At 37.8% G+C, this 23,992-nt stretch overlaps 1 non-coding gene across 1 annotated transcript; it reads right to left on the reverse strand.

Moving 5' to 3' along the window:
* Positions 1–1,214: 1,214 nt before the first annotated feature.
* On the reverse strand, positions 1,215–1,322 carry LOC148568382 (small nucleolar RNA R71). Its single transcript, XR_015881680.1, has one exon. It is a non-coding gene; the product is annotated as a small nucleolar RNA R71 (small nucleolar RNA).
* Between the last annotated feature and the right edge of the window lie 22,670 nt (positions 1,323–23,992).

The following is a 23,992-nucleotide window of genomic DNA, read 5'->3' on the forward strand; positions in this document are numbered from 1 at the left end:
CTTTAATTTCATGCTTAACCCCAGTCCCATTTAATTTCTTACAATTTAAGTTTCTGTTATTTACTTTCTTTCAATTTAAGTTTCTGCTCTTAATTTCCTGCAATTTAATTTCTGTTCCTCTAATTTCTTGCAATTTAAGTTTCCCGCCAATTTACATTCTGCAACACCAATTTCAATCTAATTTAGCTCAACCAGAACAATTCTCCAATTAACATTGATCAGCCGACCAATCCTTGTGGGATTCGACCTCACTCTACCGTGAGTTTTTACTTGACGACAAACCGGTGCACTTGCCAGTAAAAAATTGTTGAGAGACAGTTTTCAGGACATCAAGTTTATGGCGCCGTTGCCGGAGATTGGTTTTGTATTGACAATTATTAAATTGGAGGATGACTAGATTGACATTTTTCTTTTCTTTTGATCAATTCAATTTCAATTTCTGCTGTTACATTTACTTTCTGTAATTTTAGTTGTTTCTCTTTTTTTTTTTTCTTTATTTCTTTACTTTCCATCAAAACTAATCCACTGACTCATTAACTGTTTGATTAATTGCTTCAATTGGTCTAACCACATTTTTTCATTAACTGTGAAATCTTCACTTGCTGGGTGCTGCTTGTTTTGGTACTTGTATGACAGGTAGAAGAGAGGTTTCAACCTCTTTTGACAGTGAACCCGAGAGAACCTTCTTGAGATTAAGGAGGGAAGCAAGAGAAAAGAAGGCCATTGGTGCAGAGGAAGAGGAGGAAGACTTGGATATAAATATGGAGAATGATATGGAAAACCATCATGAAGGAGAGGTAAACAATCATGCCAAAAGAGGTGCAGCCAATACTGTTGGACAAGAGAGGAGAGTTTTAGGCTCCTATATCAATCCAAACCCAGGAAACTGTGGTAGCAGCATTCGAAAGCCAACTATCCATGCTAATAACTTTGAATTAAAGCCTCAGGTCATCACTCTCGTGCAAAACAACTGTTCTTTCGGAGGAAGTGCCCAAGAGGACCCTAATTAACATCTCACTACATTCCTAAGGATCTGTGACATAGTTAAATCTAATGGTGTTCATCCTGACACATATAGATTGCTCCTGTTTCCATTTTCTTTGAGGGACAAAGCATCCAAATGGCTAGAATCATTTCCCAAAGAAAGCTTGACAACCTGGGAGGATGTGGTGAATAGATTCTTAGCACGGTTCTACCCTCCTCAAAGAGTGAATAGACTGAGAACTCAGGTGCAGACATTCAGACAATAGGATGGTGAAACTTTGTATGAAGCCTGGGAGAGATTCAAAGATCTAACAAGGAAATGCCCCCCTGAGATGTTTAATGAGTGGGTGTAATTGCATATCTTTTATGAAGAACTTTCCTATGAATCAAAGAAGGTTGTGGATCACTCAACTGGAGGGTCCCTGAACAAGAAGAAGACCATTGAAGAAGCCATTGATGTCATTGAAACAGTGGCTGACAATGAGTACTTTTATGCCTCAGAAAGAAGTAACAACAGGGGAGTCATGGAATTAAACCATATGGATGCAATTCTAGCCCAGAATAAGATGATCACCAAGTAACTGGCTGATTTGACCAAGAAAATGGAGAAGAATCAGGTTGCAGCTATCCACACTCAACCATCACCTCAAAGAGAGTTCGAGACAGAGGAAGGAGTTAACTAGGAGGAAGCCAATTACCTTGGAAATTTATCTACACAAGCTCATGATCCATATTCTAAAACCTATAACCCTGGTTGGAAGAACCACCCAAACTTTAGGTGGGAAAACCAACAGAACAAAGGCCAAGATCACAAACCTCATAATCCCAACCAATAACCCTACCAACAATCCAACCCAAGATCATATCAACACCCATACAATAATTCTTCTCAGCCACCATATCAAGCCCAAGCCAATCAGCCTCAACACCCAATTCCAACTTGACGAACTGATTTTTGAAGGTAAATAATTCACAAATAAGTTCTCGTTGCTAGTATAGTTTCTAAACTAATAGAGAATCCTTTCGTACAAAAATTTAGTTGTCACAAGTAACAAACCCCTAATAAAATTGATAACCAAAGTATTTAAACCTCGGGTCATCTCTTAAGGAATTGCAGGGAAGTATGATTTATTATTGGTTATGGAAAGGTTATCTTTTTGGGGTTTTTGAATAAGGAACAAGAAAAGTAAATTGCAAGAATTAAAGTAATAACTAATAAAGCTCTTAGCAAGGTATGAGAACTGGAAATTCTATCCTTGTTATCCTTATCAATTGTGATGAGAATTGTTCACTACTCCCACTTAGTTAACCCTTACTAAATAAAGGAAAGTCAAGTGGACTAATCAATTTGATTCCTCAAGTCCTAGTCAACTCCTAAGGAAAGACTAGCTTTAGAGGGATCTAAATCAACCAGCAAATTCCAATTATCAATCAACAAAGGAGTTTGATAACTCAAGTGTCACCAATTACTCAACCAAAGCCAAAAGGAGAGAAATCTAAATATTGAAAGCATCAATCACATAGATTGAAGAAAGCAACCATAAATCTAAAATATCTCAAATTGCATTAAATAAAGAAATCAAATCTAATCATGGAGTTCATAAACCAATTAGCAACATAAAGTAATCAATAAAAGGAATAAATAAACTAGAAAGCTAGAACAAATAAAAGTAGAAGAGAAATTAAATTAAAGGAACATTGAACCTGGAATTGAGAAAAAGTAATCCTACAACTAAGAGAAATCCTAAATCCTAAAACCTAAGAGAGAGGAGAGAGCCCCTCTCTCTAGAAAACTACATCTAAAAAATCAAATTATGAATAATGAGAAGTGTGTCTTCATTCCTCTACCCTGTAGCCTCTAATCTGTATTTTCTGGGCCGAGAACTGGGTTAAAAACAGCCTAGAAATCGCTGGGGGCGAATTCTGATACGCTGATTTTCGCAGATGCGACGCGTGTGTGTGATGCACGCGTGCGCGTCACCTATCTTCAGGGAAAATATGACAAATTATATATCATTTCGAAGTCCTGGATGTTAGCTTTCCAACACAACTGGAACCGCCTCATTTGGATCTTTGTAGCTCAAGTTATGGTCAGTTAAGTACGAAGAGGTCAGGCTGGACAGCTCAGTAATTCCTTCAACTTCTTGTATTCCTTCCACTTTTGCATGCTTCCTTTCCATCCTCTAAGCCATTCCTGCCCTATAAACCTTGAAAAAACTTAACACATATATCAAGGCATCGAATGGTAATAAGAGAGGATTAAACATAGCAAAATTAAGGCCAAAGAAGCATGTTTTCAATCATAGCACAAAATCAAGAAGGAAAATGTAAACTCATGCAAATCATGTGAATAAGTGAGCAGAGAGTTGATAAAAACCACTCAAATTAGCACAAGATAAACCATAAAATAGTGGTTTATCAATCTCCCCACACTTAAATATTAGCATGTCCTCATGCTAAGCTCAAGAGAAGCTATAAAGGAGTGAAGAGGAATGGTAAAACTTATGAAATGCAACCTATCTATATGAATGCAACTAAATATAAAAATACTTCTACCTACTTGGTTAAAAGTAAACAAATTTTCCAAGACAAATATAAACCAGATTCCACTAATTCAAATCACACAATAAGAGACAAGTAAACTTGTAAGAAGATAGCTTATGAAAGCAGGGAACATAGAATCAACATTGAACCCTCACTGGTAGTGTATATGCACTCTAATCGCTCAAGTGTCTAGGGTTAATTCACTCTACTCTTCTCTAATCATGCTTTCTAAACTTTTGTTCTTCATCTAACCAATCAACAAATATTTAGTATACCAATGCAAACATCATGAGGTCTTTTCAGGGTTATAATGGGCCTAAGGTAAAGGTGAGGATATATGTATGGCCAAGTGAGCTAAAATATGAATCTTTGACTAACCTAAGCTCTTACCTAACACACACACATTCTATGTAACTCTAAAATCATGCCTAGCTACCCATAATTCCCACTTTTGTATCACATACTCATGTACCAATTATTTCATTAATTTTATCACATATGCATTGATCTTTTATTAAACTTAGCGTTGGGGGTAATTTTTTTCCTATATATATATATATATATATATATATATATATATATTTATTTATTTATTTATTTATTCTCTTTTTCTTTTTCTTTCTCTCTCTCTCTTTTTTTTTAAATATAAAAGTAAACATAACATATCAATGCACATAGATTTTTAATTTTTCTAGTTTCACATGAGTAGGTACCCAAATTCCCAATATTTTGTCAATGAAACACTGTACACTTTCATCTTCCCAGGTTCCCACAGTTCCCCACACTTAATTGATACACAATCTCTAACTTAAGCTAATCAAAGATTCACGTAGGGTAATTAATTATTTTTTCGCTTAAGGCTAGTGATGTGGTAAAATATAGAACAAAAGGGGATTAAAAGGCTCAAAGTGGCAAACAAAGGTAATTGAAAGGGTAGGCTATTTGGCATAAGTGAGCTAATAACAATTGATGGCCTCAATGATACACATGCATGTAAATACACTAAAAAATGGACATATAAAATGGAACAAAGCAAAGATTGTAATCATAGAGAAGAAAACACACAAGAATAAAATATTATGGTTAAATAATGTAACCATGTAATTAAGCTCAAATTCTCACAGGTTGTGTGTTCTTAGTTGTAATTCATGTTCCAATTTACAGTCTTCAAACAAGTTTAACACAAATTTTCAATTTAAATTAGTGAAATATTATAAAAAAAAGTGTCTTGAAAAGAAATTTATTACTTCAACCAAGTAGTAGCTAAATGCACAAAATCAAACAAACATGCAATCAAACATGCAAATGCAACAACTAATTTAACAAAGAAAATTAAACATTGGTGTTGAAATAGGAAATGACTAACCCACGGAAGTCGGTATTGACCTCCCCACACTTAAGGATTGCACCGTCCTCGGTGCATGCTAAGATGTGCAAGTGGACAAGCTGCTACAACTGACGCCTTTCTCTAAAGATTGTGCAGATGGACTTGTCTGTCGCCCCATGTAAAAGTTTTCTGTTTTCCTTCCTCGGTGGCCATCCTGAAAGAAGAGGAAAAAGAAGAAAAGTAACCCAAAAACAAAGATAGGAAACAAATAAAATATGGTTGGGTTAATGCCAAATGATGAGAGTCTCAATTACATGGTAGCTACAACATGCAAGTGAGAAAACAGTAGAAGCACATGGCATATCAATAGTGCGAAAATTTCAACAATGGGGAAGAGATAGTAGGTAGTGAAAGACAATATAAATTCATGTTAATGCAAAAGTAACACAGGTATCATAAAAGATTGGCATTGACAGATAAATAATATCACCCAACAGTATAAAACAAGTCACTAACCACCAAAATAATAACAGAAAGGATATAACAGTTGAATAAAAAAATTAAACACAAATGGAAAAATAATAAATTTAGAAAAGAAAATAAAAATATGCACAAAATTAAAATACAATGAATGAAAGTATGCAAATAAGTTAAGTAAAATAGAATGAAAGAGAATAAGGATGAGAGGTTAAAGGAATAAAGAAAAAGAAAGTAAGAAAGAAGGAAGAAAGAAGTAAAAAGGAGAGAAGGAAAGAGTAAGAATTTAGAAACGGGGCGCGATGCATACGCGTGCATCACGCGTACGTGTGAAAACTGAGTTGGCCGTTCGACGCGTACGCGTCGCCCACGCGTACACGTGGGTGGTTTGGAAGCGAAATGACGCGTGCGCGTCAGGGTCGTGTGCGCATGGGGTGATTTTGTGCTACTAGCACAATTCCAGCACGAGGGCAGCATAACTCTCGAGTTAGCACCAATTGACGCTGATTGTCCTATCCACGCGTGCGCGTGGGTGACGCGTACGCGTGGATTTCCCAGGTTGTAGGTGACGCGCGCGTTGTAGATGGGTACGCGTGGCCTGATTTGTGCACAGAGCACACCAGCCGCACGATTCCATCACAACTTTCTATTCGTTGGATGGGGGAGCGAAATTGCTATCGACGCCCACGCGTGGCCTGCGCGCACGTGTGGTTTACCCCCTTTTTTTATGCAGTATGCAGAATGCAGAATGCAAATACTGATGCAGGTATTATAAATGAACACTAGGAAAAATAGAATTAAATAAAACTAAGAATAAAACAAAACAAAATAAAACTAAACTGAAAAAGAATGATCATACCATGGTGGGTTGTCTTCCACCTAGCACTTTTAGTTAAAGTCCTTAAGTTGGACATTTGGTGAGCTCACTATCATGGTGGCTTATGCTTGAACTCATCCCGGAATCCCCACCAATGTTTGCGATTCCAATAACCTCCGGGTCCCAAACTAGGCATATAAGGCCTATGAGCAAGTTAAAGCAAGTGACAAAGCTCCAGGAGTGTTGATTGTCAGAATGAACTCCGGGGTCCCAAACCTTGCTGTTGCACCCGTCTTCTTGTTGATCATCATTGTTCCAACCGGATGGTATGCAATCTGAATTCTCACTGAAGTACCCAAACAATTTCCTAGACCCATTCAGTTGAGCTTTACACCAACCTTTGCATTTAAACTTTGAGCTTTCCACCATATTGAATCTTGCATGACAACTCCTACCACTAGCCATCTCCCTCTTACTCGTAAAGCCACAAAGAGCTTGAAGTTGACCATCTGTCTTAAGTAAACCATATTCAAGTGGAGTGAGAAAGCTAAGAGATATGAATTTTACCCACTTGAATGTTGTGAAGGATGATGGTGACTTAGGGGGAGAGGTCTCCAACAACTTTGGCAAGGTGATTTCAAGCTCCATTCCCTTGTGCTCTCCCTTGGCAACTTCCACCTCTTTGCGAGCTTCTTCAGTTTCAACCTCTTCCTCTTGGTAGCTTTCTTCCAATTCAAACTCTTCTTCATGGCTTACCAAGGTCATGGGGTTGTACTTCTTCTTCTTTAATCTCCATTTCTTGATCAACCTCTTCAAAGTCTTCAACCATAATATTCCTTGGAGGTTGTACACCCTCCTCAACATCAAATTCAACCGTCTTGGAAGGAGGCTCTATGACTTGAGGTTCAAATTGAGGTGCCGCATCTCCTAAATCTTCAACCGCTTCTTCTTCTTCAGTAATTTCGGCTTTCTCCACTTGCATTAGTACAAAATCCAGCTCCTCCTTGTTGACTTCCACCTCTTGACAACTTTCTTCAAGGGTCTCTCCTACCTCAACCTTTAGGGCCTCCTCTAGCTTCTTGTGAAGTATGAATTCGCGAAACCAATCCATTCTCTCTTGTTCCATGTCACTAGCATAATTGGGATTGTGTCGCTCTTGGGTTGATGGATATGGGTGCTCTTCCATGGAGGGTGGTGATGGGATGGTGAGATCATTATGGGGTTGAAAAGGGGGTACACTAGAGCTTGAGGGTTGATTGTTGGAGGTATTCAATGATCCAATCCGGGAGACAAGGGGTTGTATAGCGGAGGTCAGACCAGTAAGGGCGCTTTCCATGGTATTTTGTCTTTGTGCAAGAGATTGAAGCATCTCGTCATATGAAGATAAAGGGGGGCAATTGTTTTGGAATTGGAGTGGTTCTAAGTATGGCTCATAAGGTGGTTGGTATGGTGGATATGGGTTAGGGTCATATAGAGGTGAATGGTAGAAAGGGGCTTATGAGTGTGGTGGTTCAAAGTTATGTTGAGGAGGTGGTTCATAAGCATATAGTGGGGCTTGTTGGTAACTACAAGGGGGTCCACCATATCCATCATCTTGGTACGCACCCTGGAATGGCTCTTGACCATAGAAATTTAGTGGAGGTTAGTTGTCACGAAGAGGTCCACCATAACTATTGTCTTGGTATGCATCATAGGGTGGTTGTTGGTTATAGCGCATTGGAGGGGGTTGTCGCCGAAAGGGTTGATCAAATCCTCGTGGCTCCTCTCATCTTTGATTATTCCAACCTTCATGCATGTTCGCATTATAGCGTCCATTCCCTACAACAACATTGGAACCAAACACATAGCGAAAGGGATGAGAATTCATAGTAGCTAATAAAAAAAAATTAAAAACAAAACAAATAAAAATTAATGAAAATAAACTCCTACAACTAAAAATACTAACAAAGAAACAAAAAAGCAAAATTATTTACAATAACCAATAATAAGGCACACGTTTGTAATTCCCCGGCAATGGCGCCATTTTGATGAACTGATTTTTGAAGGTAAAGAATTCACAAATAAGTTCTCGTTGCTAGTATAGTTTCTAAACCAATAGAGAATCCTTTCGTACAAAAATTTGGTTGTCACAAGTAACAAACCCCTAATAAAATTGATAACCGAAGTATTTAAACCTCGGGTCGTCTCTCAAGGAATTGTGATGCGTGAGCATCTTTCCTATCTTTTCCTAGTGAATTTGCATTTAAATTGTTGAGTTTAATCAAGAATTAATTATATTTTAGCCGCTATGGATGCTACTTTGAGTCTTGTGTATTTTTGTTTATTTTAGGTAGCATTCAGATGGATTTGATAAAGTTTCTGCAAAGAAAGAGAATAAACCAAGGAGCTGACCAGCGAGGAGCGATGCGTGCGCGTGCCTGACACGTTCGCGTGATTTGGAGCTTTCCATGGCGATGCGTACGTGTACCTGACGCGTATGCGTGAAAAGCAAAGTTGCTTAGCGATGCGTGCGCGTATCTGACGCGTACGCGTGCATGCGAAAAAGACCTTCGACGCATACGCGTGACTGACGCGTTCGCGTGACATGCGCCACGTGCAGAATTCGCAGAAAATGCTGTGGGCGATTTCAGGCCGAGTTTCAACCCAGTTTTCGGCCCAGAAACACAGACTAGAGCCAGGGGATAGCAGAGACTCAAGGGAGATTCACACAACAATGGTTATGCCCACTCCAAGTTAGGCGTGGATCCTACGAAGCAAGTGGTCCCCATCCATCAATTGAAGACATGCTGATTGCTTTAATTAATTCTGATTGAAACTTTAATTTTTATTATAAAATGGGAAAAAGATATTATTTTAGTTTTAGAAGATAGATTTTAAATTAATTAGGATTAGATATAAAAAGGGATTCCAACAGGGGGATTTGAACCCAACGTTATTCCATTCCAATTCACAATTCACATTTTTTCAGAATCCTTATTTTTTCTTTGAACCATGAGCAACTAAACCTCCACTGTTAAGGTTAGGAGCTCTATCTATTGTATGGATTGATAATATTATTTTCTATTTTAATTCATGTTTTGATTTATATTTCAAGGATTGTTTTCGTTCTTTATTTTATGAATTTGGGTGGAACGGAAGTATGACCCTCTTTCTAATTGAGTTCTTGTATAACTTGGAAAAGCTCTTTACTTGAACAATAGCTTGAAAACAACTTCTCCTAAATTTCTGGTTTATCTGAATTTAATGGGATACGTGACATATAATCCTTTTATATTTGGGTAATTAGGTTTTTTGTGGCATATAACTAGAATTGAACTTCACCCCCTAATTGGAATTAATTGACCAAGGAATTGGCTTTTGATGAATTTTAGAGGAGACTAGAAAGGTCTAAGGAATTAGGGTCTAGTCACATATAGTTTGCCATGAATTAAATCTTGCATGATTAAAATAGTTAATAAGAAAAGTCAATCCAGAAAATAGATAACTCTGAAGCCTTAAATGTTTCTCCATACTTTATTTCCAACGTATTTACTTGCCTTTTTTTAATATTCTTTATATTGTTTAATGTCTTTGAACTCTCAAACACTATTTTCTGTTTGCCTAACTAAGTAAATTAATCAACCATTGTTGCTTAGTCCTTCAATCCTCATGGGATCGACCCTCACTCACCTGAGATATTACTTGGTACGACCCGGTGCACTTGCCGGTTAGTTTGTGGATTATAAATTACCACACCAAGTTTTTGGCGCCGTTGCCGAGGATTGATAGTGATTAACAACTATTAGGGTTTGATTGCTTAGATTAGGCATTTTAGTTTTAATTTTTTTTTATTTTTGCTTAGTATTTTCGAAAATTTTTTTTAATAGCACTAATATTTTTTCCTTAATTTTTGAAATTAAGTTTGGTGTCACCTAGTTAGTTTTATTTTAATTTTCTTGTTTATTTTTCCTGTTAATTTTCGAAAATTTCTGTTTAATTTCAGTTATCATTTTTGAAATTTATTTATTTATTTTATTTAGTATTTTTATTTTATTATTTTACACACGATACCTCACTGGGACTTCTCTGCACTCTGACGTAGAGATTCCCACCTTTTCTTGTTTTCTGTTTGTTTATGCACAGGAACAGAGACAAGGAACCTCTTTTAGACTTTGATCCAGAACCTGAAAGGACTTGTAGGCGACGTTGACAACAAGCAAGACTTTGCAAGGCTGCAGAATCCACTATGGATCACAATAATGCTGTTAATGCCAATGCGGCAAATCCGAATGGGAATGAAGAACAAAGGAGAGTGCTTGGCTCTTACTCTGCTCCTACTGCAGATCTTTATGGAAAAAGCATTATGGTGCCTCCTATAGCTGCGAACAACTTTGAGTTGAAGCCACAATTGGTCACCCTGGTGCAACAAAATTGCCAGTATCATGGTCTTCCCCATGAAGACCCAAATCAATTTGTTTCTAACTTTCTGCAGATTTGTGATACTGTGAAGACAAATGGAGTGAACCCAGAGGTGTACAAACTCATGCTCTTCCCGTTTGCTCTGAGGGATGGAGCAAAGCTATGGCTAGATTCCCAATACAAGGAGAGTTTGAATACTTGGGACAAGGTTGTTACTTTGTTTCTTACTAAATTTTTCCCACCAAAGAAGCTAACTAAGCTTAGGGTGGAGGTTCAGACCTTCAGGCAGAGGGATGGTGAAACCCTTTATGAAGTTTGGGAGAGGTACAAGCTACTGATTCAGTAATGCTCTCCGGACATGTTCTCTAAATGGACCCAACTAGACATCTTTTATGAAGACTTGGGTGAAATGTCCAAGATGTGCTTAGATAATTCTGCAGGGGGTTCGTTGCACAAGAAGAAGACACCGGAGGAGACTATTGAGCTGATTGAATTGGTTGCTAGCAACCAATATTTATACTCATCTAACAGGAATCCTGTGAACTCTGAGGCTCCTCAAAAGAAGGGTGTTATGAAAGTAGAAGCTCTTAATGCTCTTCTTGCTCAAAATAAGCTTATGTCTCAGCAAATAAGTCTGCTTACTCAACAGATGGGTGGAATGCAAGTCTCAGCTATCACTATCCAAAACTCATCTCAAGAGATCTCTTATGACATGACAGATAATTTTGTGCAAAATGATAATTATGACTATGCTCAATGCTCTTCTGAACAGGTCAATTACATGGGGAGTGGTCCTAAAAATCCCAACAATGATCCATATTCTAAGACATACAATCAGGGGTGGAGAAATCACCCAAATTTTGGGCGGAGGGACCAACCTCAGAGACCTCAGAATTTCAATAATAATTCTCAGGGCGGCTTCCAACAGAACAATCACAATAACCGCCAATTTCAGTCTCAGCAGCAACAACCACCTCAGCAGGCAAACTCTAAGTCCCAAGAAGATTCTAATTGGGAGATGATGAAGAGTTTTATGCAGGAAACCAGAGCCTCCATTAGAAATTTAGAGGTGCAAATGGGCCAACTGAGCAAGCAAATACCTGAGAGGTCTGCAAGTACATTTCCAGGTGATACAGTGGTGAACCCAAGAGAAGATTGCTAGGCTATTCAATTGAGAAGTGGTAAAACAGCTGGCTCTAAGACAAGGGCCAATGAAGAGCTAGTGAAAAAGAAAGCTCGAGAGGAGAAGAAGGAAGAAGTGGAGCACGCCCTCCAAAGCGTGCAAACAATCCGTTCCCTGACTCTCTTGACACGTATCCTACATTGCCAAAGGCTCCTGAATACAAGCCAAAAATGCCATATCCTCAGAGACTTCAGAAGGCTTCCAAAGAAAAGCAGTTCTCTAAATTTTTAGATGTCTTCAAGAAGCTACAGATCAACATTCCTTTTGCAGAGGCTCTTGAGCAAATGTCCCTTTATGCTAAATTTATGAAAGAATTGTTGACTAACAAGAGGAATTGGAAGGAGCAAGAAATAGTGGTGTTAAGCAAGGAATGCAGTGCTATTATTCAACATAAACTTCCTGAGAAAATGCAAGATCCAGGGAGCTTTGTGATTCCTTGCACCATTGGAGATGTCACCATTCAGAGAGCTTTATGTGATCTTGGAGCTAGCATCAATCTCATGCCACTTTCAGTGATGAAAAAGCTTCAAATTGAGGAGGTAAAATCCACTCGTATTTCTCTCCAACTTGCTGATCTCTCTATTAAATTACCTGTGGGTGTTGTTGAGGATTTACTTGAGAAAGTAGGACCATTTATTTTTCCTGCTGATTTTGTTATATTAGACATGGAAGAGGATGTAAAATCCTCTATTATTCTTGGTAGACCCTTTTTAGCTACAGGTAGAGCTCTGATTGATGTGTAAAATGGTGAATTAACCCTGAGGGTGTAAATGAAGAACATGTGGTCCTTAATGTTTTTGAGGCTCTCAAGCACCCTAATGATTCTGAAGGGTGTATGAGAATTGATGTTGTTAAACCACTTGTTCAAGAAGTACTGGAAGCTGAAGTACTTGATGATATTCTGGATCCTATGTCTGAGTATGAATTAGTTGAAATTGATGATTCACCACCCCAGAAGGCTATGGTTCACATGCCTAAAGTAGAGGAGGAAGCCCCCAAACTTGAGCTCAAACCTTTACCTCCTTCTTTGAAATATGTGTTCTTGGGTGACAATGATTCGTATCCAGTGATTATTAGCTCTTCTCTGAAGCCTGTAGAGGAAGAGGCGCTTATTTCAGTGCTCAAGAGCCATAAGACAGCTCTTGGGGTGGACCATTAGTGACTTGAAGGGGATTAGTCCAACCAAGTGTATGCACAAGATCCTCCTTGAAGATGATGCTAAACCAGTTGTGCAACAACAAAGGAGACTCAATCCAACTATGAAAGAGGTGGTCCAAAAAGAGGTAATGAAATTATGGGAAGCAGGTATTATTTACCCTATTTCTGACAGTCCTTGGGTAAGTCCTGTGCAGGTAGTTCCCAAGAAAGGAGGGATGACAGTGATCAAGAATGAAGAGAATGAGCTTATTCCTACAAGAACAATCACAGGATGGAGAATGTGTATAGACTATAGGAGGCTCAACACTGCTACAAGGAAGGATCACTTCCCCCTGCCTTTCATTGATCAGATGCTTGAGAGGTTAGCTGGTCATGCTTTTTACTGTTTTCTAGATGGATATTCTGGATATAATCAAATTGCAGTGGACCCTCAAGATCAAGAGAAGACAGCATTCACATGCCCCTTTGGAGTATTTGCCTACAGAAGAATACCTTTTGGACTTTGCAATGCTCCAGCAACTTTTCAGAGGTGTATGCTTTCAATTTTTTCTGATATGGTTGAAAAGTTCATTGAGGTATTTATGGATGACTTTTCTATTTTTGGTAATTCTTTTGAATCCTGCCTTAAGCATTTATCTCTTGTCTTGAAACGATGTCAAGAATCAAACCTTGTTTTAAATTGAAAAATGTTATTTTATGGTTACAGAAGGTATTGTTCTTGGACACCGGATTTCAAGTAAGGGAATTGAGGTTGATAGAGCAAAGGTGGAGGTAATTGAAAAATTACCACCACCCACTAATGTTAAGGCAGTCAGGAGTTTCTTGGGTCATGCAGGATTTTATAGAAGATTTATAAAGGATTTTTCTAAAATTACTAAACCTTTAAGCAACCTGTTGGTTGCTGATGTTCCTTTTGTCTTTGATTCTGATTGTCTGCATGCTTTTGAAACTCTGAAAGTAAACCTTACCTCTGCTCTCATTATAGCTCCCCCTGACTGGGATTTACCATTTGAATTGATGTGTGATGCCAGTAACTTTGCTATAGGGGCTATTTTAGGACAGAGGCATGGTAAGCTTGTACATGTCATTTACTATGCCAGTCGTGTGTTAAATGATGCCCAAAAGAATTACACGACTACCGAAAAAGAATTATTAGCTACTGTGTATGCTGTTGATAAGTTTAGGTCCTATTTACTTGGTGCTAAGGTTATTGTTTACACTGACCATGCTGCTTTGAAGTACCTTCTAACCAAACAGGATTCTAAACCAAGATTAATCAGATGGGTGTTGCTCCTTCAGGAGTTTGATATTGAGATAAAATATAGGAAAGGGTTAGAAAATCAAGTAGCTGACCATCTCTCAGGAATTGAGCCTGAAGCAGGAGTACAACCACCCACAGCTGTGATTGAGACGTTTCTAGATGAGCAATTGTTGCTCATTCAGCAGGCTCTATGGTTTGCAGACATTGCAAATTATAAGGGCATGAATTTTATTCCAAGGGAGTACAGTAGGCAACAAGTGAAGAAGCTATTGACTGATGCAAAGTACTACATTTGGGAGGAACCATATCTTTTTAAAAGGTGTTCAGATGGTATCATCTGGAGATGTGTCCCAGATGAAGAAAAACAGATATTCTTTGGCACTGTCATGGTTCTGAGTATGGAGGCCACTTTGGTGGTGAAAGGACGGCTATAAAGGTCCTTCAGAGTAAGTTTTACTGGCCGACTCTCTTAAGAGACTCAAGAGAATTTGTGAAGCACTGTGACAGATATGAAAAAGCCACAAATCTCCCTGCCAACCATGAAATGCCACAGCAGGGGATTCTTGAGGTAGAGTTGTTTGATGTGTGGGGTATTGATTTCATGGGACCTTTCCCACCCTCACACTCAAATAACTATATTCTAGTGGCAGTAGATTATGTGTCCAAGTGGGTGGAAGCTGTGCCTCTGCCCACCAATGATGCCAAGGTGGTAATGAGTTTTCTTCAGAGATATATCTTTAGCCGGTTTGGTGTCCCAAGGACACTCATTAGCAATGGTGGAAGGCACTTCTGCAACAAACAGCTGGACTCTCTTCTGCAGAGATATGGAGTCCGTCATAAAGTGGCAACCCCCTATCACCTTCAGACAAGTGGACAGGTTGAAGTTTCCAATAGGGAACTTAAGAGGATTTTAGAGAAGACCGTCAGTGTTTCATGAAAGGACTGGTCTAGGAAGCTTGATGATGCTCTTTGGGCATATCGGACAGCTTACAAGACTCCTATTGGCTTGTCCCCTTATCAGCTGGTCTATGGCAAAGCCTGTCACTTGCTAGTGAAGCTGGAGCATAAAGCTTACTGGGCAATCCTATATCTGAATCTTGATTCAAAAGCTGCAGAAATCAAGCGAATGCTTCAGTTGAATGAGCTTGATGAATTCAGATATTCAGCCTATGAGAATGCCAAGCTCTATAAGGAGAGAACCAAGTTACTGCATGACAAGAAGATTGCCATCAGAGTCTTTGAGCCAGGACAGAGAGTGCTTATGTAGAATTCAAGGCTTAAACTCTTTCCTGGGAAGCTAAAATCCCGGTGGTCAGGACCGTTTGTGGTTACCAGAGCTTCACTATATGGTTATGTGGAAATACAGGAAGAGAATTCTGACAGGAAATTTACAGTGAATGGCCAGAGGTTGAAGCACTATCTTAGAGGCGAGATCGATCGCCAGAGGTCCGCTCATCTGCTGACTTAGCAGAACTGACCGTCAAGCTAGTGACGTTAAAGAAGCACTTGTCGGGAGGCAACCCGATAAATTCGTATCCTTAGTTATTTTTCATAGCAGTAGTTTTATTACTTATTTGATTTTTATTGAGTTTTTACTGTTTTTCTAATCATGCAGCTATCTTATAACATGAACCGAACACTTCAGGCGACACATACACACACACAAAATGAGCACACGACGCGCTATGTGTCATGTGTGTGCGTGTGAAAAATTAAATTGGACAGAGAGTTGAGCAGGAGTGGGGCTGGAACTGTGCTGGGCGCATAAGCCGCATCACGCGTACGCGTACCTGACACGTGCGCGTCGTTTGCGCGAATGGCCACCCACGCGTGTGCGTCCCTGACGCGTACGCGTGAACCTGAAAACGGTGTCAATGAGTGTTTGGGCAGAGAGTTATGATGGCTTGGGTCTGGAAGTGTGCTAGAAGCACAAAAGTTGATCACGCGTACGCGTCCCTGATGCGTGCGCGTCCTTTCTCCAAATGGCTATCCACGCATACGCATGCATGACGCGCACGCATCATCTGAAAATTTTGATTCCTAGACCACGCGAGCAGAGAGTTGTGCATGCGTGCGGCTTCCTTCGCGCGATTCGCACAAACCAAATCCACGCGTACGCGTGCCAGACGCGTACGCGTCACTTGAAATTCTCATGATCCACGCGTACGCGTACCTTACGCGCACGCGTCGCATGCGACGCCCAAATTAAACCCCTCAGTGCCTGATTTCAAATCATCCACCCCCAATCCTAATTCTCTCTTATTCTTTTTTCTTTTTATTCTTCTTTCATCATAATAATTGTTTTTCTTTGTTTTCAGTTCTTCTTTGCTTGAGTACAAGCAAACCTTTAAGTTTGGTGTTGTCGCTTCGCTTATAGCTTTTCTACTTATTTTAATAGCACCAAAGGGAGATGAATGTTCTTCATGGAGGAATGAGATGGCCACTAGCATAACTGAGGTGGTTGAGTTCCTTTCATTCTATTTCTCTTCCGTTCTTATTTTGTTGTTTTCTGTTTCTGTTGCTTTGATTGCCTGCATGATCTTTAGTACTTTTAGTTCTTAGAATTAGTTTCATTCTGTTATTTGTCTCATGTACCACTCACTGAACTTGAATCTAAAAAGAAAAAGAAAAAGACGTGATATATTGCATGAGAAATTGAGTTTATATTGAAGAGTAGTCTTATTCACTTAAATGTGGTGGTATTTTCTGTAACTCTGAATGCATGACATGAACAGTGCATATTTAAATTTGAATCAAAGAATGTTGATGTACAAGGAACAAGAATTTAGAGAATTATTATGACTTCTCTGAAATAAACAGAAATTTAATCCTTGAAGTAAAAGAGACAGCAAAAAAAAAAAAGAGAGCAAGGTCCAAGGCTCTGAGCATCAATGACTAGGGAGGTTAGACATGATTAAAAGTTCAAAGAGTTGTTTCCTTAGTTATATGCTTGTGGAGTTCTTGTGTCAAGTAATCCTTGAGATAAAATATTTAGAGTCGAGATCAATTGTAATTAGCAGAGTATGCCAAAGGCTTTGAGCACCACTGTCTGGGAGTAACTGAAAGAAAAATCAGAACTTAAAGAGAGTTCCCCAGTTAAGTGCTTGTGGTGTTTCTGTGTCAAGTAAAACTTAAGACAAAATATTTAAAGTCACGGCTAGGCTCAAGGTGCAAAGCACCAAAGAAAAGAAAAATTATTGTGTTCAAGGGTTAAATTGAGCTACAAAAGATAAGAGAATTCATAATATTATCTGGATTCTAATTCCGAATGACACTGACATCCTTCTGATTCAAAGGAGAGTGAGATGCCAAAACTATTCAGGATTGCAGTTGTAAACCCCACTATAAGAAGAGACATGAGCTTAGTCGTACTCTCATTCTCATGCAAATTCACATTCTAAGCTTATATTAGTTTTGGTTGCTTGAGGACAAGCAACAATTCAAGGTTGGTGTTGTGATGCGTGAGCATCTTTCCTATCTTTTCCTAGTGAATTTGCATTTAAATTGTTGAGTTTAATCAAGAATTAATTATCTTTTAGCCACTATAGATGCTACTTTGAGTCTTGTGCATTTCTGTTTATTTTAGGTAGCATTCGGATGGATTTGATGGAGTTTCTGCAAAGAAAGAGAAGAAACTAAGGAGCTGACTAGCGAGGAGCGACGCGTGCGCGTGCCTGACGCGTGCGCGTGATTTGGAGCTTTCCATGGCGACGCGTACGCGTGAAAAGCAAAGTTGCTCAGCGACGCGTGCGCGTATCTGACGCGTACGCCTGACTGACGCATACGCGTGACATGCATGATAAACCACTATTTTATGGTTTATCTTATGCTCAATTGAGTGGTTTATATCAATTCTTTACTCACTTATTCATACAATTCGCATATTTTACGCTTTTCTTCCTGATTTTGTGCTATGATTGAAAACATGCTTCTTTGGCCTTATATTTGCTATGTTTAATCCCTTCTTATTACCATTCGATTCCTTGATATGTGTGTTAAGTGTTTTCAAGGTTTATAGGGCAGGAATGGCTTAGAGGATGGAAAGAAAGCATGCAAAAGTGGAAGGAATACAAGAAACTGAAGGAACTGCTAAAGCTGTCCAGCCTAACCTCTTGGTACTAAATCGACCATAACTTGAGCTACAGAGTTCCAAATGAGGTGGTTCTAGTTGCGTTGGAAATTTAACATCCGGAGCTTCGCAACTATATATAATTTGCAATATCTGCCCTGAAGCCATGCGATGTGAACGCGTGGATCACGCGGACGCGTGACCTGGCAAAAACGCAATCCACGCAAACGCGTAAACGACGCTTCCGCGTGGCTTTACAGCGACCTGTACATACCAGAAATCACTAGGGGCAATTTCTAGGCTATTTTTGACCCAGTTTTTGGCCCAAAAAACACAGATTAGAGGCTATAAAGTGGGACAATCAATCCATTCATTCAAATATATATATATACTTTAGACAACATTCATTCACATAATTTTAGGTTTAGATATAGTTTTTAGAGAGAGAGGTTCTCTCCTCTCTCTTGGGATTTAGGATTTAGGATTAGGATTAGGATTTAGGATTTCTATTATGATTATGGGGAGGTCGATACCGATCTCCATGGGTTAGTTATTTTCTTCTCAACACCAATGTTTTATTTTCCTTGTTAGTTGTTGCATTTGCATGTTTGATTACATGTTTGTTTGATTTTGTTCATATTTTACCACTTGGTTAAAGTAATAATTTCTTTTTCAAGAAACTTTTTATAACATTTCACTAATTTGAAATAAAATTTTTGTTAAACTTGTTTGAAGAAATATTATTTTGGAACATGGTTTAGAGCTCGAACACACAAAACCAGTGAGATTTTGAGCCTAATTGATTGGTTGCATTTTATCAACCAATATTTTATTTTTGGTGTGTGTTTCTCTCTCTAAAATTGTGATCTTTGTCTTGCTTAATTCTATATTTCCGTGGTTTGATGTATGCATGCACTTATATGATTGAGGCCTTTGTTTCACTGAGCTTACATACCCATATGGCCTTAACCTTTCATTATCCTTTGCAAAATCAATTTGAGCCTATTTTACCCCTTTTATTCTTTAATTTAGCACATCATTAACTCTAAGTAGAAAACAATAATGTCCTTAATTTGAATCCTTGGTTAGCTTAGACTAGTGAGAGTGCTTATGATTTAAGTGTGGGGAAATTGGGTTTGGAAACATTTGGTTTGAGAATTGAGTATGTTAGGATTTTCTGAAAATGTGAAAGAAATGTTTAAGACATATTCATGCATTCAATAATTTAATCATATGCATTGAGAAAAATAAAATAAAATAAAAACAATATTTATATACAAAAAAAAAGAGAAAAAGAAAAAAAAGAGCAAATAAATAACAGGGGACAAAATGCCCCAAAGTAAATGGTGATAGCAATGCATATGTATTGTACTCGAAATTAGGATGCATGAATATGTGGAAAACATGGTTAATGGATAGTTAGATGTTATATTATGATTACATGGATTGTCTAAAGTTAGGTGGAAAGTTTAAGTTAATTAAGGATTCAGATTTTAGTCCACTTGGCCAAATACAATCCTACCTTGACCCTAACCCCATTACAACTCTTAAAAGACCTCTTGATTTGTGTATTTGTGCATTAAATTTTTGTTGATTGATAGAAGAAGAGCAAGCCTTAGAAAGCAAGATTAGTAGAGAATTGAGACATCGAACCTTAAACACTTGAGCGATTAGAGTGCATACACTTCCTGTGAGGGTTCGACGCTCGATTCTTTGTTCCCGGCTTTCATAAGCTATTTTCTTCTGCAAAGTTTACTTGTAATTTATTTTATGATTTGAATTAGTGAAATCTAGTTCATATTTGTTCTTAAAAGATTTTTTTACTTTTAACCAAGTAGGTAGAAACATCTTAGCATGTAGTTGCATTCATATAGATATGTTGCATTTCATACATTCTACTATTCCTCTTCACTTTTATAGTTTCACTTGAGCTTAGCATGAGGACATGCTAATGTTTAAGTGTGGGAAGATTGATAAACCACTATTTTATGGTTTATCTTATGCTCAATTGAGTGGTTTATATCAATTCTTTACTCACTTATTCATACAATTCGCATGTTTTACGTTTTCCTTCCTAATTTTGTGCTATGATTGAAAACATGCTTCTTTGGCCTTATATTTGCTATGTTTAATCACCTCTTATTACCATTCGATGCCTTGATATGTGTGTTAAGTGTTTTCGAGGTTTATAGGGCAGAAATGCCTTAGAGGATGGAAAGGAAGCTTGCAAAAGTGGAAGGAATACAAGAAATTGAAGGAACTGCTAAAGCTGTCCAGCCTGACCTCTTGGTACTAAATCAAGAATAACTTGAGCTAAAGAGGTCCAAATGAGGTGGTTTCAGTTGCATTGGAAAGCTAACATCCGGAGCTTCACAATAATATATAATTTGCCATAGCTGCTCTGAAGCCAAGTGACACGAACGCGTGGATCACGCGGACGCGTGACCTGGCAAACACGCAATCCACGCTAACGCGTGGACGACGCTTCCGCGTGGCTTTGCAGCGACCTGTACGCTGGGCTGTTTTTGACCCAGTTTTTTGACCCAGAAAACACAGATTAGAGGCTATAAAGTGGGGGAATCAATCCATTCATTCAAAAAAAAATATATACTTTAGACAATATTCATTCACATAATTTTAGGTTTTGGATGTAGTTTTTAGAGAGAGAGGTTCTCTCCTCTCTCTTAGGATTTAGGATTAGGATTAGGATTTAGGATTTCTATTATGACTAGGCTACTTCTCTTCAATTCCAGGTTCAATGTTTCTTTAATATTTATTTCTCTTTTACTTTTATTTATTCTAGTGCTTTGATTTGTCTATCTCTCTGTTTAATTATTTATGTTTCCAAATTGGCTTATGAACCCTTCATGTTATGATTGATTTTCTTATTTAATACACATTATTGAGGTATTTCAGATTTATGATTGCTTTCTTCCATTTATGTTATTGATGCTTTTAATTTAATTTAAGATTTATTCCCTTTTTGCTTTGGTTAAGTAATTGGTAACACTTGAGTTATCAGACTCAGCAGTTGATTGAAATTTGGGAATTGCTGATTGATTTGGATCGCTCTAAAGCTAGTCTTTCCACAGGAGTTGACTAGGACTTGAGGATTAAATTGATTGGTCCACTTGACTTTCCTTTATTTAGTAAGGGTTAACTAAGTGGGAGCAAAATCTAATTCTCATCACACCTGATAAGGATAACTGGGATAGGATTTCCAGTTCTTATACCTTGCAGGAGATTTTTCTAAATATTAATTTATTTTTCTTGTCATTTAAATTATTTGTTCCATATTTCAAAAAAAAAAAACCCAATGATACCTTTTTCCATAACCAATAATAAATCATACTTCCCTGCAATTCCTTGAGAACACGACCTGATGTTTAAATACTTCGGTTATAAATTTTATTGGGTTTTGTTACTTGTGACAACCAAAGTTTTTGTACGAAAGGGTTCTCTGTTGGTTTAGAAACTATACTTACAATGCAATTATATTTCTATTAAAATTCTTTACTAGCAGTTAATCCGTTTGTCAATGCGCCACGTGCAGACTAGAGTTTCAACCCAGTTTTTGGCCCACAATCACAGACTAGAGCCAGAGGATAGCAGAGACTCAAGGGAGATTCACACTAGAATGGTTATGCCCACTCCAAGTTAGGCGTGGACCTTACGAAGCAAGTGGTCCCCATCTATCAATTGAAGACATGCTGATTACTTTAATTAATTCTGATTTAAATTTTAATTTTATTATAAAATGGGAAAAGATATTATTTTAGTTTTAAAAGATAGATTTTAAATTAATTAGGATTAGATATAAAAAGGGATTCCAACAGGGGGATTCGAGCCCAATATTATTCCATTCCAATTCACAATTCACATTTTTTTAGAATCCTTATTTTCTCTCTGAACCATGAGCAACTAAACCTCCACTGTTAAGGTTAGGAGCTCTATCTATTGTATAGATTGATAATATTATTTTCTATTTTAATTCATGTTTTGATTTATATTTCAAGGATTGTTTTTGTTCTTTATTTTATGAATTTGGGTGGAACGGAAGTATGACCCTCTTTCTAATTGAGTTCTTGTATAACTTGGAAAAGCTCTTTACTTGAACAATAGCTTGAAAAAAACTTCTCCTAATTTTCTAGTTTATCTGAATTTAACGGGATACGTGACATTTAATCCTTTTATATTTGGGTAATTAGGATTTCTATGGCATATAACTAGAATTGAACTTCACCCCCTAATTGGAATTAATTGACCAAGGAATTGGCTTTTGATGAATTTTAGAAGAGACTAGAAAGGTCTAAGGAATTGGGGTCTAGTCACATATAGTTTGCCATGAATTAAATCTTGCATGATTAAAATAGTTAATAAGAAAAGTCAATCCAGAAAATAGATAACTCTGAAGCCTTAACTGTTTCTCCATACTTTATTCCCAACGTATTTACTTGCCTTTCTTTAATATTTTTTATATTGTTTAATGTCTTTGAACTCTCAAGCACTATTTTCTGTTTGCCTAACTAAATAAATTAATCAACCATTGTTGCTTAGTCCTTCAATCCTCGTGGGATCGACCCTCACTCACCTGAGGTATTACTTAGTACGACTCGGTGCGGGGATTGATAGTGATTAACAACTATTAGTGTTTGATTGCTTAGATTAGGCGTTTTAGTTTTAAATTTTTTTATTTTTGCTTAGTATTTTCGAAAATTTTTTTAATAGCACTAATATTTTTTCCTTAATTTCTGAAATTAAGTTTGGTGTCACCTAGTTAATTTTATTTTAATTTTCTTATTTATTTTTCCTGTTAATTTTTGAAAATTTCTATTTAATTTCAGTTATCATTTTCGAAATTTATTTATTTACTTTATTTAGTATTTTTATTTTATTATTTTACATAGGATACCTCACTGGAACTTCTCTGCACTCTAACGTAGAGATTCCCACCTTTTCTTGTTTTCTGTTTGTTTATGCACAGGAATAGAGACAAGGAACCTCTTTTAGATTTTGATCCAGAACCTGAAAGGACTTGTAGGAGACGTTTACAATAGGCAAGGCTTTGCAAGACTGCAGAATCTATTATGGATCACAATAATGCTGTTAATGCCAATGTGGTAAATCTGAATGGGAATGAAGAACAAAGGAGAGTGCTTGGCTCTTACTCTACTCCTACTGCAGATCTTTATGGAAAAAGCATTGTGGTGCCTCCTATAGCTGCGAACAACTTTGAGTTGAAGCCACAATTGTTCACCCTGGTGCAACAAAATTGTCAGTATCATGGTCTTCCCTACGAAGACCTAAATCAATTTATTTCTAACTTTCTGTAGATTTATGATACTATGAAGACAAATAGAGTGAACCCAGAGGTGTACAAACTCATGCTCTTCCCGTTTGCTCTGAGGGATGGAGCAAAGTTATGGCTAGATTCCCAACCCAAGGAGAGTTTGAATACTTGGGACAAGGTTGTTACTGAGTTTCTTACTAAATTTTTCCCACCAAAGAAGCTAACTAAGCTTAGGATGGAGGTTCAGACCTTCAAGCAGAGGGATGGTGAAACCCTTTATGAAGCTTGGGAGAGGTACAAGCTACTGATTCGGTAATGCCCTCTAGACATGTTCTCTAAATGGACCCAACTAGACATCTTTTATGAAGGCTTGGGTGAAATGTCCAAGATGTGCTTAGATAATTCTGCAGGTGGTTCATTGTATAAGAAGAAGACATCGGAGGAGACTATTGAGCTGATTGAATTGGTTGCTAGCAACCAATAT

Source organism: Arachis ipaensis, chromosome B4, assembly GCF_059453495.1.
Source record: "Arachis ipaensis isolate K30076 ecotype BB chromosome B4, ASM5945349v1, whole genome shotgun sequence".
In the NCBI taxonomy this organism is placed as follows: domain Eukaryota; kingdom Viridiplantae; phylum Streptophyta; class Magnoliopsida; order Fabales; family Fabaceae; genus Arachis; species Arachis ipaensis.